Consider the following 17,898-nt stretch of genomic DNA (forward strand, 5'->3'; position numbering starts at 1 on the left):
AACCCATATCGTATATACTAAGGCAGATAAGGGTCCCCTAGAATAGGATCCGAGTAGCGTAAAAAAGGAAAAGGGGTTCCTCTTTTATATACGCCTTTAGCCGGATTCGAACCGGCCTAGTCACCTTAACTATATACTAAGTATACCACTACTATACTATAAAGGCAATAGCTTAATAACTAGCAGGCTAAATTAATTAAAATAACCCCCTATAGCGTATTAGTGGTGCCCTGGTATATAACCACGAGGCGGTTAGGTCGGTTCGAATCCGGCTAGGGGCACGCGTAAAAAGTTTACCTTTTATATTACCCGGCCCTATTCGCGGGTGGCCCTTATCTGCCTTAGTAAGCACGATAAGGGTTAAATAGGGGGGGCCCGATAGCCCCACTACCCGGCTCGTAGCCAGTTAATAATAGGCGCCGGCAGCTCTGCCGCTAAGACCGATACGCCTATATCGCTAACTAGGGCAGGTAGGCCCTACCGTAAACAGGGCCGTAGCGGATTGGTTGCCCGTTACGCACACAGAGACGATACCGCGATCCGGAGCGCGCAAAAATATCCCGGCGGGACCCACACGAAACATAGGAGCTACGAACCGTACGTTATACTACGTACAAGGCCGTCTATAGATAACGTAAAAAGCTTAAATATGGGTCCAGGATACGTTAAATCCTGTAGATAGGGTTACTAGCTTGGGATAGAATTAATTACTAAGGTCTGTCTTAGTAATAAATACGAGGATAATAGGGACTAGGACGAAGGAGTGTAGAGCTTATATTAGTGGCTTCGTAATACAAACAGTGTCAATACAGCGGCCGCACAGTGTCTTCGCGGCGGCCGCGCACGTGGAACGAATTTTATTATTATAAGGGGGAAGGGGTTTTTGTCCGAAGAGGTTTTCCCCCCTTCTAAATCTAAGAGGGACTGTTGCCTAGGAAGGCTAGCCTAGTATTAGCTAAGCGATAACAGAGTAAGAATAAATAAAAATAAATAAAATAATTAAAATAAGAGCTATTTAACTTATTTTCTTTTAATTAGTGTAATATAGTTATAAATAAAAGAAATAAAAGAAATAGTGGAAATCTATAAAAGATATAGTCTAAGAAAAGGTAAAAAGAAAAGCTAAAAAATCGGTAGGCTCTTATAGACTTATAGGCTAGGCCCCGGGCCTAGTTATCTATCGGCCCTAAAGCTATATAAAGAAGCTCCTGCGCGTATAGCGTTTTATATAAAAAGAAAAGAACGAGCTCGCGATTAGGGTATTCGCGTAGAAAAGAAAGTAATAAGAAAATCTGGCAGGGTGAAATCGGGGAAAGGGCAGGACTCTATATCTATCGGCCCTAAAGCTATATAAAGAGGTCCCCCTTAAGGGTAGCTTTCTAAATAACCTAATAATAAAAATAAAAATAAAAGAAAGGGTAAAAATAATAAATCCTAATTAGGCTAACGGAGCAGCTTCGGGAAAAGGAATCCAGCTCTAGGTGTAAGCGGCTGGTCACGAGTTGTTCATAGAGTGAGGCCGAATAATTGAATTATCTAAAGCTAAGGAGAAAAGAAGGAAAGGGGAAAACTCTATAGGTGCCTGCGACCTAAATATAATATCGCGGCGACCTACTAGGAGCACACTATGATTAGTCGGAAGATCCGGTGCTTTACCGGATTATCTCCACGGGGTTAGCCCGTAATATTACCCCCCTCCCCCCTCGGTGAGTCGTTAGTCTTCGGTATAGGTTCGCGGAGCGTTATTATTTAATCGAATAACGCCTCTTTATTAATTACATAACGACCCTTAGTGGCTTTTTAATCCCGAATAACCTCTTTATTCGTTAAAGAGCGCTTAAGGTAGGCCTTTATAGTTATACGATTAATTAACGTGTTATATACGGCTATTATTATTATTTATAGACGGGTTATAGGATCATTCCTTCTATATAAGGAACCGATAGGCGTACCTTCCCTAACTATATGACTCGTTTATTAATAATACTAACTTTACCGTTACCTCCGTTATCTTATTTTTTCTTCTTTTCTTTAATAATATCCTTTACTACTAGTAATACGTTTTTTATCGCCCACCACCCTTTCACACGCCGTTTTATCGTTCTAACCCTTTATCTCTCTCTCTAAAAGATATTCAAGTTTTTAGGATTATCTCCGGCCCCTAAGGTACGTTTCCCGTTCTTCCTAAGGGCTTCGCGCGACGTTTACTAACTTATATATATAATATAGGGGGCTAATAATAATAATAATAATAATACCGGCGAGGAGGCACCTACTCCCGCCCTAGCTAGTAAGGAGATCACTTCTCCTGCCTCGGCTATAGACCGCCGCGCCTAGCTAGCCCGAGCCGCTAAGGCTAAGGGTAAGCGTTCCGCGGGCGAAGCTTCTATAGTGGTTAAGAGCCCCGCGAAGCGCGCTTATAGAATAAAACATCCTCCTAGAGGGACCCGTTTAGTCTTTTACTACTTTTACGTAAAGGCTATTACGAATAGCCAGGATAGGCGGCGCTACCGCGACTAGTCAGGACCCGGAGCGAGGATACCCGATCCTAAGTGCTATGATTACTTAAAGGGCGGTTATAGGTGCGTTCCTCCTCCTAGTCAGGACCCGGAGCAAGGATACCCGATCCTAAGTGCTATAATTACTTAAAGGGCGGTTATAAGTACGTTCCTCCTCCGCCTAGGATAACTAGTCTATTAGTAGCACTCCTAGAGGTAGCGAAGGTAGTTAACGATAACCCCTTTTTTAGCCCTAAGGCGACGGAGGCGCTTATAGCGGCTTATTCGGCCTTTTAAAAGGTATCCGGGGTTTCGAAAAAGACCTCTAGCACTTTATAGGAGGACGAGCCTATCTTAACGCTTATCGACTTAGGTGCCGGTAAGCCTCGTTTATCGGTATAAGCCACCGCCTCCCCCCCCTACGGGGACTTTTATATCGTAGCAGATAGACCTATACCTATTATAGTGCCTTTTACCGTTATTATGCCTGTTCCTAGTATAATAATCACCTTTATAAGGGTAGAAGGCCTACGCCGGCTTAACCGGTTCTTATAGGTAGTTAAGAATATCGTAGGGGTTATTTATATTAAGGTGGAGGACGTTAAGTCCTTTAAGGGAAAGAAAAAGGATAGGTAGGCCGAGGTCACGGCGTCTACGTTATCTCTTATTATCGCTAAAAGCATTAACGGTTACGAGGATACTTATAACGATATTAATCTCGATACCTAAACCCGATAACTAGGGGCGGGGCTTATCCGCCCCGACTTAATTAATATAGACGGCTTTACTATTATCCTAACCTTTACTTAACCCTTACTGCCTTTCCTATAACTCTTTTTTTTCTTATACTATTCGCGTAGTCCGTTATTAACTTTAATCGGGCTATACTTCTCTTCGTAATAGTCTAGGGCGGTTAATTCTTATAGGGACTCTATCGGTTCCTAAGATATCTAGGCGTATCCTTCCTACTTTACTAACGCCTCTCTCCTTACGCCTCTACCTACCCTCCTATTCCTAGCGTATAAGATTTCCTTTACTATCTATTTATCTTCTTTAAGGCCGTCACGAATTAGTCCGGGTTAAGGGTTATATAGAATTTAACTAGGAAACGGGTCTTTGCTTATATATCGTAGGAGGTTTATATATAACCTCGGGTATACGTTTAAAGGCACGTCTAGTTCTATAATATACGGGTTAATAACCTTAGTAACCCTATACTTTTAGTATAGCTAGCTTAACTTATATAATAGTCTTAGGGTAGAGTAGTTTATAAGCGAGAGCTATATAAGGTCGCCTTTACGAAGGCGTTCGGCGGGGATACGGCGCTTATTCGCTAACTCTTCCTATTATAGCTGCGTGGCCGCTATTAAGGCTTAGGCGAACTCTATAGCTTCTTAGAGACAGCGAAGCAGGTTATAGGCTATAAACTCCTAAGCGTCGCTGCTTAGTTCCTTATAGATCTAGATCGGGTCGATATAGTATCCGTGTTCAAGGAAGAACGGGCTTATCTTAGTAGTAAAGCTCTCTTAGTTATTTAACGCTAGTTAGGCGGCGGGTAGTAACCGGTCCTAATTATCTTATATATAGTAGACGAAGGCTTAAAGGTACGCCTATACTTCTTAGTTTACTCGTTTAGTGGCTTTATTAGTCTAAGGGTAATACGTAATACTTAATCGTTATTCGATTTTAGCTAATTTATAGAAGTATCGCTAAAAGCGACTCGTTTAATTAAAACCTTTATTATTTACGATTAAGCGAGGTATACTATAGAATCGAAAATAATAGTATAGGAACCGTTTAGTATAAGCTTCCGCCTTTATAGAGTCTATCGCTTTAAGGGTAATAGCCTTTATAAGTCGATCGGTTATAACCTATAAGTATTTATACTTCTTCTCCTTAGCGGGGGGTAGATCCATTATAAAGTCTATTAATAGGTCGCTCCTTATTTATTTAGGAATCGGGAGTGGTTTTAAGAGTCCTTATTAGGCGTTCCGCCACGTATAGTTTTAGTTATAAACGTTATAGTTACGTATAAACCTGCGTACGTCTTGGTTTATTCCCGGCTAGAAGAAGCGTCTTGCTACGAGGGTAATTATATTATCTCGCCCCGGGTAACCTTTAATCGTAGAGTTATGCATAGATTAGATTACTCGCGTTTATAACGTGCTCCCTTCTTAGGCTCCTAATACCTATCGGCGATCTTAGAATATTAGTAGTCCTTATAAGGTAATCCTATATTCGGTAATCTAGGCTCGGAGACCTAATAAGGGGGAAAACTATCGATCGCCTTTAGATACGGCTTATATAGCTTAGCGATACTGGTTATCTTCTTTTGCCGTGGCGTCCTATAGCCGTTATAATTCGTTATTAGCTTTAAATACTCGTAGGTGTTCGTGAAGGAGGCGGATCTTTAGGGGAATTAAGGTCTTAGGGATTAACTATATATATCGCGCCTATTCCTATTCGTCGGAGAAGTCCTTCGGTTCGTCTTATTCTTTTCGCGAGAGAGTATTAGCGGTATAGTTATCGGCACCCTTACGGTATTCTAGCACGAAGTCGAACTAGGCAAGCTCGCCGGCCTATCGGCTTTACCTCTTATTAAGTATCTTCTTCGTTATAAAGTATTCTAAGGCCTTATAGTCGGATAGGATCGTGAAACGACTATAACTTAGGAGCTCTACTCTTTAATATATTATATAACTTATAATCGCTAATATCTCCTTATCGTGGATAGGGTAGTTATACTCGGCTCCTATAAGTCGCCTTAAGTAATAGGCGATTATATAACGACGTCCTTATTCGTCTTCTTAAACCAATATACCTCCTAATACGAATCCTAAGTAGTCGGTTTCTATAAAGGTCTTATTACTTAAGACCTATTATCGTAGAATCGGTTCCTCCTAGAACCTCTTCTTAACCTTTTCGAAGGCCGTTTATTTATTAGGACCCTAGGAGAATACTTAATCCTTCTTTATTAGTCTTATTAGGGCGGACATGATATAAGCGAAGTTCTCTACGAATATACGGTAATAGTTTATAAAGCCTAGGAAGCTTCGGACTCCCTTTACTAAGGTCGGGGCTTCCTACTCTCGGATCGCCTTTAGTTTATCGGGGTCGCACGAAACGCCCTAGCCGGCGGTGACTATAAACCCTAAGTACTTTACGGTCTTCACGCTAAACTCGTATTTCGCTGGGTTAAGCGTTAATCCTGCGTCGCTTAGCGATTATAGTACCAGGTTAACCTTCTTCTTATAGTTATAGAGGGACCCGCTTAAGTAAATCAGGATATCGTTAATATATACGGTAATAAAGTCATTAAGGTAGCGTTATAACGTCTTATTAATATATCGTTAGAAGGACGCGGGGGCGCTACTAAGTCTAAAAGGGCATACTAACTATTTAAATAAGCCGAATCGAGTTCGGAACGCTATCTTCGCTTCGTGGCTAGCGGCTATTCGGATCTTATAGAATATAGTAACTATATCGAGCTTTATAAACCACTTAGCTCGCTCTAGGTTTCGGAGTATCTCCGTGATTAGTAGGAGAGGATAGCGGTCTCTTTAGGTAATCGTATTTAAGGCACGGTAGTTATAATAGAATCGTAACCCTCCTCCTAGCTTCTTTATAAATAGAACTAAAGCTTTAGCGGCGGAGCTACTAGCTTATATAAACCCCTTATCGATAAGGTCGGTGAGGGTCTTCCGTAGGACTAAGAGTTCCTCTCTGGATATATTATAAAGAGGGCCCTAGGGTAATTCTAGCTCCTTACCGTCGGGCCCTTATATAAGGTTCACTTCGTGGTTAACCCTAGGTCGATAAGGGGGAAGGCGGTTTATTTATAAGTCAGAGAATAGGTCCGGAAATCGTCGTAGTATCTTTTTTAGGATATACTTCCGGGGGTTAACTAAGGACTTACTTCGGAGGGCCTTATCGATATCCTTAATACTAATAGCGTAAAGCGCGAGTTCCTCTTTACTAAACCGTTATCTCCTTCGTAATCGCCGTATAATACCGGCGAATACTAACCCGGTTACTACCTAAGCTCCACGGATAGCTCTAATATTATCGGGTTCTTCCTCGCCTTAGAGCCGGATATCTATCCGGGCCACTCTATAATAAAGGCGATATCTCTTCGCGTAATAAGTAATATCGTTATATTCTATCTATAGTTTCCCTAGGAATATATTATAATCTAATCCTAGTATTATATAGGCGAATAGTCGTTATATATATCCACTAATCTTAAGATCGTATATAGCGATACCGGAACTCCTTATAGACCCTATAGTGTCGGAGAACCCCGAGAGGGGTCTTTTAGTCCTATTAACTAATAGGAGGCGGAGGGACTTTATAAGATATTCACTTATAGCTACGTAATAGTTATATCTAGTATCTATAAGAGCGGTAACTAACTTTTTATTAATCCGCGCTTATATAAAAGCTAAATAACTACTATACGACTATAATATAAACTCTTTTTAATCCCTTTATTCCTTTATAATAGGCTCTAGTACCTGTTTTCGTACTAAAGCTATTCTTTTTCCGAGTCTTTATTATTATCCGTAACTCCTATATAGATCGTCTTATTATCCGAGGCTACTAAGACCTTCGCTACGCGGTTCTTTTTATAATCCTTAGCGTCTTTTTTCTTTAAGCGGTATCTTCTAGTAAGGTATCCTTTCTTTCTATAGTTATAGCACTCTTTTATCTTTTTCTTCTTAGTCTATATTCGATTAACTCCTCCTATCTTTATATCGCCGTTATAATCACGAGTATAACTATTATTATTACTATTACGTGGCGCTTAGCCGAACCGTGGCCTCGTGGCGAGGGCTTTAAGTCTCTAAGCGATGCTTTACACTTCGGTTACCTAAGCGTGGTAATTATTTAATAGTTTCGCGGTGATAAGGGCGGCGCGGAGGCGATTACTAAGAGCTCCCTTTAGGAATATAATCTTTATAGTATTATCCTATTAACCTCCTCCGGCGATAGCGAGCTATTATTCGAAACCGGGTACGAAGCTTCCGAACGCTTAGTCTTTACGCTAGCATAGCATTCTTAGGGCGTTAGCCGCGCGGGGTTATTTATTAACGTCTTTATATATACGGTTAAGGTAATTAAGGAAGTCTTCGGGGTCGTATTAACTATCGGTTCCGCCTACGGCCTAAAAGGAGGCGATAACACGGCGGGGAGCTTCGTCTAAGTAGGCGTTAATAAAATACCACTTCTCGCGAGCGTTCTAGAAGAGATATTAATCGAGTAGGAGCTTTTCACGAATCTTAGATAACCAGCTTATATACTCGGAGCGTTTACCGTTAAACTTCTAGGGTAATAGAAGCGCTTTAGTCCTAAGGTTCGGAATAAGCGTTATATTAGGCGTGGGCGTAATAATAGGCGGCTAAGGGCCCTATATAGTCTTTTCCGATAATATAATAAGACGAGGCGTGGTTACACGTTATTGGTTTTATATCGCCTATAGTAGCTAGTTAATAGCGTTCTATTATTCTTAGATCTAGGTGGTTAAGGTCGCGACTTAAGTCTATAAAGGGTTAATAATCTCCCTCCTCCACTCCGTAGCCTTAGGCGACTCGCCCGCTAGGCGTGACAGAGCGCCGGGAGGTGGATCAAAGTGATAGTCCATCTCTATTAGCGTAGCGTGTGGGTTTCGCTAAGCTTTAGATATATAAGCGGCTAGTCACGAGTTATTTATAGAGTGAGGCCGAATAATTAAATTATCTAAAGCTAAGGAGAAAAGAAGGAAAGGGGAAAACTCTATAGGTGCCTACGACCTAAATATAATATCGCGGCGACCCACTAAGAGTATACTATAATTAGTCGGAAGATCCGGTGCTTTACCGGATTATCTCCACGGGGTCAGCCCGTAACACTAGGGTATAATTAAAGGGAAGACGCGGCCCTAGATACGAATCTATAAAGACTATAGTCGCGGTCCCCGTCGATTAGAAGATATGGCCCCTATTAGAAACTAGAATAGCTCCTACGGAGTCTATAAGCGACTTCTGCTTGCGAAAACAATTCTATTACCCTAAATAGGTAAAGGAATAGATAGAGGGAAAAGGAGGAAAAAAGGAAAAGGCGGGAAAAGGCAAAAAGGAAAAGGGAAAAGAGGTAGGAGGAGAGAGGAAGATAGTAAGGAAAAGTCCCTCGGCCCTAGAGTTAAATCCACTAAAAAGAAGAAGACGTTAATACCCGTTATAAAGACTCTAACTTCGCGCCTTTTTAATCGCCTCTGCTATCTGCTTATCGACCTGCGTATATACCTCTTTAAGCGTATCCTTAAGAGAGTCTCCGAAGATCTGCTTAATATCTTTATAAAGGTATAGATTAAGGTAACGTCTATACCACTCCGGGTAACTAATTTTAAAGTTAAGAGGTAAAAGGGAAAGCAGGTCGGTAGGCGTAGTAGGCTAATCGGTAGGAATAGACTTATTTACCCGATTAATAGGAATAGGAATAGGCGGTTCGGTAAGCGGAATAAACATAGGCTGATCGGTAGGAATAAATTTAACTACTCGATCTTCTATTATAAAGCCGATAGTACTAATAGTCTTATCGGCGGTAAGCGGACTCTTTAGAACTATAGAGCTAACAGAGCTCTCCTTTATAGCGGGAGTGGTAAAGCTAATACGAGAGCCCTATAGTAGAATAATAGAACCTGTAGAGTCTACGGGAGGACTTTAGACCAGAGGAACGGTAGGAGGGGCGGCGGTAACGGCAGGTTCCTTTATTATAAGGTCTATAGGAGGACTCTTCGGAACCGGTGCTATAGAATCGGTGGAGGCAGTGGCGCTCTTCGAAGCCTTAGGCGTAATAGAGCTAGCATAGGAGCTCGGTGCCGGAATAACGGGATTAACGGACTTAACGCGCTAGTTCTTTTAAAGCGCGGAGCTATTATAGCTTTTCTGGATTATAAAGCTAACGGGGCTCTTTATCTTCCTTAGGCATATACGCCGACGGTGGCTATGCTGACTATAGGAATAGTACCTGATTAGACGAATAAGATTATACCGGGCGGCGGAACTCTACTACGTCTTTTAAGGAATAGGACTTTTCCGTGGAGTCATACTTTTACCGCGGCGGCGGCTTTTCCGACTATTACTTCGGTTACGATTATATAGACTGCCCGGGAGGGTAGGCTGCCTACGGGTAACGATATTACCATTAGTCTAATTAGACGAATAGGAAGTAAACGGTAAAGAGTCTTCTGATCGTAGGGCGTATAGCTCCTATAACGCTGCCTCGTATACCTTAAGCGTGACTCTCGTAATAACCTTAAAATAGAAGACTAGGCCAATTAGGAAGAATAGGAACGTATCCTACGCGCGGCTCTAACCACCCTAACTACCGGTATTTATCCTCCTTTTTCTACGATATCGCTATTATAATACCTTCCTTTATATATTCGACTATTAATATACAGGTAGTCTCTGTGTTAGCTTAGACTATTCTTTCTAAGTAGGCAGTCTCTGCTTTTCCAGATCCGTGGTACTTAGGATTATCGAACCGGATCCGTGGGACTATCAATATATAGACAGTCTCTGCGTCGGGATGCATTATGGCTGTTACTAATAAGTAGACAGCCTCTGCTCTTCCGAAGTATTATCGGGATCGCTTTTCCGGAGACTCGGGCCCTAGGAAACTGTTTTTATGGTTTTTGCTAAATATAGTGTTTCTATTGTTTTTATCGTATTGTAACCAGAATTAAAACTCGAAACAGAATCGTCTTCTTTCGGACCTCTTTCTCTGGTGCCCACGTAACGCGATATTCTTCTAGGCCTTATCCTAAGCCCTTCGCCCGTTATTAAAGGACTAACCAAAACCGTGCCGTATCTAAACGCTTAAGACTCGAAGACTTAAAGCTTAAAAACCGAAGACTAAAACCAAGGACTTAAAGGCTTAAAATAGAATAAAGGAAACCGTGACCGTATTATATTAATAACGCGTTATCAGGCCGTTTATTTAGGCAGGCCGGAACTACCCTTATGCGTAGGAAGGATTCTCCACGCTGATTATATCCGCCTCCGAGCACTAATTAAAGAAAAGCGAAGCCGTTACTATACAGAACGGCTCTGCGTAGGGCTAAATAAACAATTAACTAATAGGCTAGCCGAAAGGAAGGGTCAGGCTCGTCACGGGTCCGTATCTAAAGCTAAGGGTCCCGAGGAGACGGTCGCCGGGCCTCTAGAAGGGTCGGCAGTGGTCCGATTAGGGGAATAAGTAGCTAGATAGGCAGGCGGGCCTACGGTCGGCTCTTCTGGATAGTCTAGATATCCGAAAAAGGAAGGATAATATAAATTATAATTATAATAGGTGATAAGTAACGATTATAAACGATCGGATAAAAAGCTAGCTAGATATAGTGGGTCTATTCCGAAAAAGAGCCGTATATAAGACTAGATCTCTAGGACCGAGTAGTTACGTGATATCTATAGCGTCCTGACCCTAAACACGGGTCTGCCCCTCTATGATATCATAACCGTTAAGAGTTATAAGTACAATTCATCTTTACTAGTTAGTTAACGAATAACGATACCTTCTTATACGCGCTTTAGTACTACTCCCCCTAAGAATAGAGATTATACATCGGTTTATAAGTATACGCTATCTCCTAGTCACGGAAACGATACCACCGCGCCTCTGCCTAATAATCAGGAGACTATTATTCCGTAGGACTCTTTAGAGCTATAGCCAGAACCGTCTTTAGCACCTTAGTGTAAGCCTCCTATAGTCCCTTAGCGTAAGATATCCGCGGCTTCGTTATCTAATACTATAAAGCCGTAGTCTAATCTTTAGTTAGATATATATTATAATATTAAGAAACTAAAGAATTATCCCACGGATTAGCTATTTCCCGAAAAGCTAGACTCCCTCTTAAACTATTATAAGGAATGCAGGGAACGCGAGCGTAAGTTAAAACGTCTAGAAGCTATTCGTTATAGCGAAGACCCGGATATTACCCTACCCCCTTATAGACCCTCGGCGAACCACTATTATCCCCGAGGAGGTCGCAGTGATCTATTTAAGGTAAACCTCCTAAACCTAAAATAGGACTGTAAGTTATATAATTAGTGTCAATGATTTAAGAGAATCCAGTAGAATATAATAGTTATCGTAGGTAGATTCTGTATATATTAAGAATATAGTAACTAGCTTGGAAAAGAAGAAAGAAAGAAAGAGAGAGGGAAGAAGCAGATATATATAGAAAAAGGAATAAAGAAGAGAAGGATACTGTATTACACAGTAGACTTAATAAGCTTTCTACCATACGCAATAGTTTACTATTACGTAGTAGACTGCGTTGCATTATGCAATAGACTTCTTGTCTTCTCGTATTTTATAATACTAACCTTATATATTAATAATCAAGCTATAGATGCTTTACTAATATTATTAATATATATATAGGTTAGTATAAAGATATATATCTTTATGCTCCTTATTCTTCTGCCTATAACTATATAATAGTTATTAATAGCAGATATTAACAATTAGTTTAGAACCTTTATAAAAGAGATTAAGAAACGCTTTTACCTTAATCCCGCTAGCTTTATAACGGAGGCGAAGAAGGTCTACTTTGCCGCTGGCTATCTTAAAAAGAATATAAAGTTCTAGTAGCGTGCCTACTAAAAGAGGACCTATAGTTCTTTAATAAAGGCGATATAGGCCGAGCTAAAGACATTCTTAACCGAGTAATTAGTCGATAATAAGACCCGCGAGCTATTAGTCACGGAATAGATCTTTTCGGAACGGACTTCTTAATAACCCGGTTAGACTTACAATTAATTTCTTAATAGGTTAGATTCCTTATTTAACGAGGTGTTTATCTCCCTTCCTAATAAGCAGCGTATATAGTATATTATATCTAAACTAAATAGACCTCTACGCGATTAAATTATTACTAGAATTTTATCTAAGACCTTTTAGAAGCTAAATATCGCGGCTTGCTAAGCTAAGGTTATATTATTACGTACGGGCGAACCGTCCGATTAGGATCGCGGCTATTACTTATATACACCCCGTGATTAGGGTTATAAAGGGAAACACGGAACTGGTAATAAACCCGTATTACCCTAAGCTAGCAGTTCTTATAAAGCCACGCCTACGCCTCATTATTATAACCGCGGCTATTACTATTACCCCTACCTAATAGCGGGATAACCCTAGTATAACCTCGGAACTCTTAGGCCCTCGGAAATATTACGAATACTGAGATAAGAGCTATATTCGACCTTTTTACCTTTATTTATGGAATAGGCGGGCTAGCTAAAGTTTTACCTCGGCTATTAACCCTAATTAGGAGGCCATAGCCCTTAGTTAACCCACTTTAGGTTAGGTATAGGCCCTACCCTAAGCCCTATAGGGCTAGGCCTAGGATAATACACCGTTAATATCGTCCCCTCCCCCTAGTCTAGTAAGGGCAAAGCTTAATATACGACTAAACGGTAGATAGCATTATCGAGTTATAATTCTAGATAGCGCTACCGACTTTAATATTATCGATAAACGTATAATGCCCCCTAGTAAAGTAATTACTAGACCCCCTAAGGAAGTTAGGTAGTTAAATAAGCAATATATAACCTAGATACTCGGATTAATCTTATTTATAGTTCGGATTATAAGTAGTTAGAATTATACGCGGATATAGTATATAGAGTTATATCTTATATATTAAGGTAAAGATAGGTCGGAGGTTATCCTCGGGATCCCCTAGTTAACTAAGTATGACCTAATAGTTTACTAGGTAAAGAAGAGTTGGATGTTTCGGATTTAAAAGAAGGAGTTAAAGTTTATAAGTTTATAGAAGGAGTTAAAGAGGGCTATAAATAGGGCGAAGGTGACTATTAGGCTTATTAGGACCTAGGTAGCACGGGTTAGCCCTGTCTAAGCTTATATCTTAGAGGATACGACCACGCCTACTCCTCTACCTAAATTACTACCCGAACCCCCAGAGGACCCTTTGCCTACGGGTTAAGAAAGGTTATTAGTAGCCGTGCCGGAGTAGTATTATAAGTTCTTAGATAGATTTAACGTAAAGAAGGCCGGTAAGCTACCCGGGTATTATTAGTAGGACCACGGGATTAAGTTAAAGGAAAGGAAGACGCCCCTATTTAGGCCGATTTATCTGTTAACGGCGGAGGAGTTAGTAGCTTTAGGGGAGTATCTCTATAGCGCCCTTGCTAAAGGTTAGATTTATAATTTTATTAGCTCTACGGGTACTCCTATTCTTTTTATATTAAAGAAGGGTAGGAAGTTTAAACTATATATAGAATATCGGGGGTTAAATAAGCTTACTCCTAAAGACTATACGCCGTTCCTATTAATATATAAGATTATAGACCGGCTTTTATTATTAAAGGTTATTATTAAGCTCGACCTTAAGGATACCTATTATCGACTTTATATATAGTCCGACGATAAGTAAAAAATAGCTTTTAGGACCCGCTATAGTTATTTCGAGTATATAGTTATACCCTTTAGGCTTACTAATACCCTAGCCAGCTTTTAATAGTATATTAACTAGGCTCTAAGTAGGTTAGTCGATATGATTTATATAGTTTATCTAGACGATATTTTAATTTATAGTAAGGACCTCGAGGTTTATCGAGTATACGTTAAGGAGGTTTTAGAGAGGTTAAGGGAGTAGTCGTTATACGCGAATCCTAATAAGTATATGTTTAAGACTTAAGAGGTGGAGTTCCTAGAGTTTATTATTAGAGTAGATAGAATTCGTATATATTAGTCTAGGGTTAAGGCTATCTGTGATTAATAAGAGCCGAACTCGGTAAAGACTATCTAAATCTTCCTAGGTTTTACTAGGTTTTATTAGTGCTTTATTAAGAAGTATTCGGAGACTATAGCGCCGTTCTTAGACTTAATAAAGAAGAGTAGAGTAAAAGGGGTATTCGTGTTATTAGTAAAGGAGAAGGACGCTTTTAACGAGTCATATTAAAAGTTTTAGGAAGCTCTAGTTCTATAGTATTTTAATCCTAAGTTACCTATTCGATTAAAGCCGGATATATCGGGGTTTACTTTAAGGACGGTGATTAGTGAGTATATAGATTAAGTATAGTACCTTATCGTATTTCTTTAAGAAAGCTTAGGGGAGCGGAGTTAAACTACTTAACCCTAGACACGGAGTTAATAGCTATGGTTAAGGTATTCCGTTATTAAAGACACTACCTAGGCTATAGCTAGACCCTAGTAAAAGTTCTAACGGACTACCTTAATTATTAGTACCTAATAGATAAGCTAAAGATTAAGCCGTAGTACGCGTAATAGCTAAAGGAATTATCGGTATTCGACTTTAAGATTAAGCACTAGCTGGAAGCTTAGAACCTAGCTAATAGTCTATCGCGGAAGCTATAGTATATTTCTAATTAGGCGGACCTAGACGCGGAGCATTAGAAACCTATTAAGAGGTTTACCCGTAAGTTTATTTTAAGAGTAATAAAGAAGGCGGGCGGAGTACCTAGGGTTTCCGAGGACTTATTACTAAGTTTAAAGGAAAAAGTGGCTGATACCTAAAAGGAGGATCACTTTTATATTTCCTTATCTAGGAAGGACCGGTTATCCAACCCGTGGTTAAAGGATAAAAAGGGCCTAATCCGTTTTAGAGGTTGCTTCTTTATCCCGAATATATAGGGGTTAAGGAAGAAGATCCTATAAGCCTTCCACGATTATTATAGATTGACCCCGTGGAGATAATCCAGTAAAGCACTGGATCTTTCGACTAATTATATTATATTTTTAGCGGGTCGCACGATATTATATTTAGGTCGTAAGCGTCTATAGAGTTTTCCCCTTTTCCTTTTTTTCTCCTTAGCTTTAGATAATTTAATTATTCGGCTATACTTTATAAATAACTCGTAACTAGCCGCTTATATATCTAAAGCTTAGCGAAACCTATACGCTACGCTAATAGAGATTAACCACTACTTTAATCCACCTCCTAGCGCTCCGTTACGCCTAGCGGGCGAGTCGCCTAAGGCTACGGAGTAGAGGAGGGAGAATATTAACTCTTTATAGACTTAGGTTATAACCTTAACCACCTAGATCTAAGAATAATAGAATATTATTAATTAATTACTATAAGCGATATAAAACTAATAATATATAGCTACGCCTTATCTTATTATACTATTAGAAAAGACTATATAAGGCTGTTAGCCGCCTGCCCCGACGCCTACGCCCGACCTAACGCCCGTTTCGAACCTTAGGACTAAAGTATTTCCGCTATTATAGAAGTTTAATAGTAAACGCTTAGAGTACGCGAGCTAGTTATCCGAGATTTACGAAAAGCTCTTACTCGATTAATATCTTTTCTAGAGCCCTCGCGAGAAGTGGTACTTTATTAACGCCTATCTAAATAAAGCTCTCCGCCGCGTTATCGCCTCCTTCTAGGCCGTAGGCGGAACCGATAATTAATATAACCCCGAAGACTTCCTTAATTACCTTAACTGTATACATAAAGATATCAACGAATAACCTTACGCGGCTAACGCCCTAAGAACGCTATATTAGCATAAAGACTAAGCGTTTAAGAGCTTTATACCCGGTTTTAAATAATAACTTACTATTACCGGTAAAGGTTAATAGGATAATACTATAAAGATTATATTCCTATAGGGAGCTCTTAGTAATCGCCTTTATACCGCCCTTATTACCGCGAAACTACCGAATAACTACTATGCTTAGGTAATAAAAGTATAGAGTATCGCTTAAAGACTTAAAGCCCTCGCTATAAAGCTATGGTTCGGCTAAGCGCCCTATAATAATAATAATAATAGTTACGCTTATAATTATAACGGCGATATAAAGATAAAAGGAGTTAATCGAGTATACACTAAAAGGAAAGACATAAGAGAGCATTTAACTACGGAAAGAAGGGATACCTTACTAGGAAATATCGCTTAAAAAAGAGAGACGCTAAAGATTAGAAAGAGAACCGTATAGCGAAGGTCTTAGCGGCCTTAGATAATAAGATAACCTATATAGGAGCCATAGATAATAATAAAGACTCGGAAAAAGAATAGCTTTAGTATAAAAACGGGTACTAGAGCCTATTATAAAGGAATAAAGGGATTAGAAAGAGTTTATATTATAGTCGCGTAGTAGTTATTTAGCTTTTATATAAGCGCGGATAAATAAGAAGTTAATTACCGCTCTTATAGATACTAGATATAACTATTACGTGGCTATAAGGGAATATATTATAACGTCTCTCCGCCTTCTATTAGTCGATAAGACCAGAAGACCCCTCTCGGGGTTCTTTAATACTATAGGGTCTACCAAGAGCTCGGGTATCGCTATATACGATCTTAAGATCGGTGGATATATATATTAACTATTTACCTATATAATACTAGGATTAGACTATAATATATTCCTAGGGAAACCTTAGATAGAGTATAACGATATTACCTATTATATAAAGAGGCGTCGCCTGTATTATAGAGTAGCTCGGATATATATCCGACTCTAGGGCGAAGAAAAGCCCGATAATATTAGAGCTATTTATAGAGCTTAAGTGGTAACCGGGTCGGTGTTTACCGGTATTCTATGCCGGTTACGAAGGAAATAGCGGTTTAGAAAAAAGGAACTCGCGCTCTACGTAATTAGTATTAAAGATACCGATAAGGCCCTTTAAGGTAAATCTTTAGTCGACCCTTAGAAGTATATCCTAGAAGAGATTCTATAATAATTTCCTGACTTATTCTCTAATTTATAAGCGAACCGCCTTCCCCCTTATTAACCCGGAGTTAACTATAAGGTGAACCTTATATAAGGGCCCGACGGTAAAGAGCCAGAACTACCCTAGGGCCCTCTTTATAATATATTTAGAGAAGAGCTGCTAGTCCTACAGAAGACCCTTACTAACCTAATCGATAAGGGGTTTATATAAGCTAGTAGCTTCGCCGCCGGAGCTCTGGTTTTATTCGTAAAGAAGCTAGGAGGTGGGCTATTTTTTTTTTTTTGATTCAGGTTTATTAAGTCTATATACAGCCAGAAGCTATAACAGACTTTTCGGAAGTACCGAAGGTATAGTGACTAGGTACAGGACACGCTACGAACCACTTTGGGATAGGAAAGTGCGTGGGAGTATTTACTTAGGAAATACCATATACACTAACCCCTTCACTTCAGCAAATCCACCTCCAGGGAAAAACCGTACAGAGAATCTATGCGGGGAAAAACCTAAAAGCCCCGGTAGCCCCCCCTATACCTTTTTCCTCCCTTCGTGATAACCCCACGCAGGTGGTAGTAGTACCTCCTAGGCTACCTGCTATCTCGATAAGGATAGGTGCCCAGGCTATCGTTATCTACTTAGCAGGGGTTAAAGACTAGCTACCAAGTCTTCTTTGCCGCAGGTAAAAACCGG

At 40.0% G+C, this 17,898-nt stretch overlaps 1 pseudogene across 1 annotated transcript; it reads right to left on the bottom strand.

Annotated features, from left to right (window-relative positions):
* Window positions 1–91: 91 nt before the first annotated feature.
* ACRALDRAFT_t300 lies at window positions 92–166 on the bottom strand (annotated as a pseudogene). Its single transcript has one exon. The product of its transcript is annotated as a tRNA-OTHER (tRNA).
* Window positions 167–17,898: the final 17,732 nt, after the last annotated feature.

This window comes from Sodiomyces alcalophilus (assembly GCF_042370955.1).
Source record: "Sodiomyces alcalophilus JCM 7366 unplaced genomic scaffold ACRALscaffold_11, whole genome shotgun sequence".
Lineage (NCBI taxonomy): Eukaryota > Fungi > Ascomycota > Sordariomycetes > Glomerellales > Plectosphaerellaceae > Sodiomyces > Sodiomyces alcalophilus.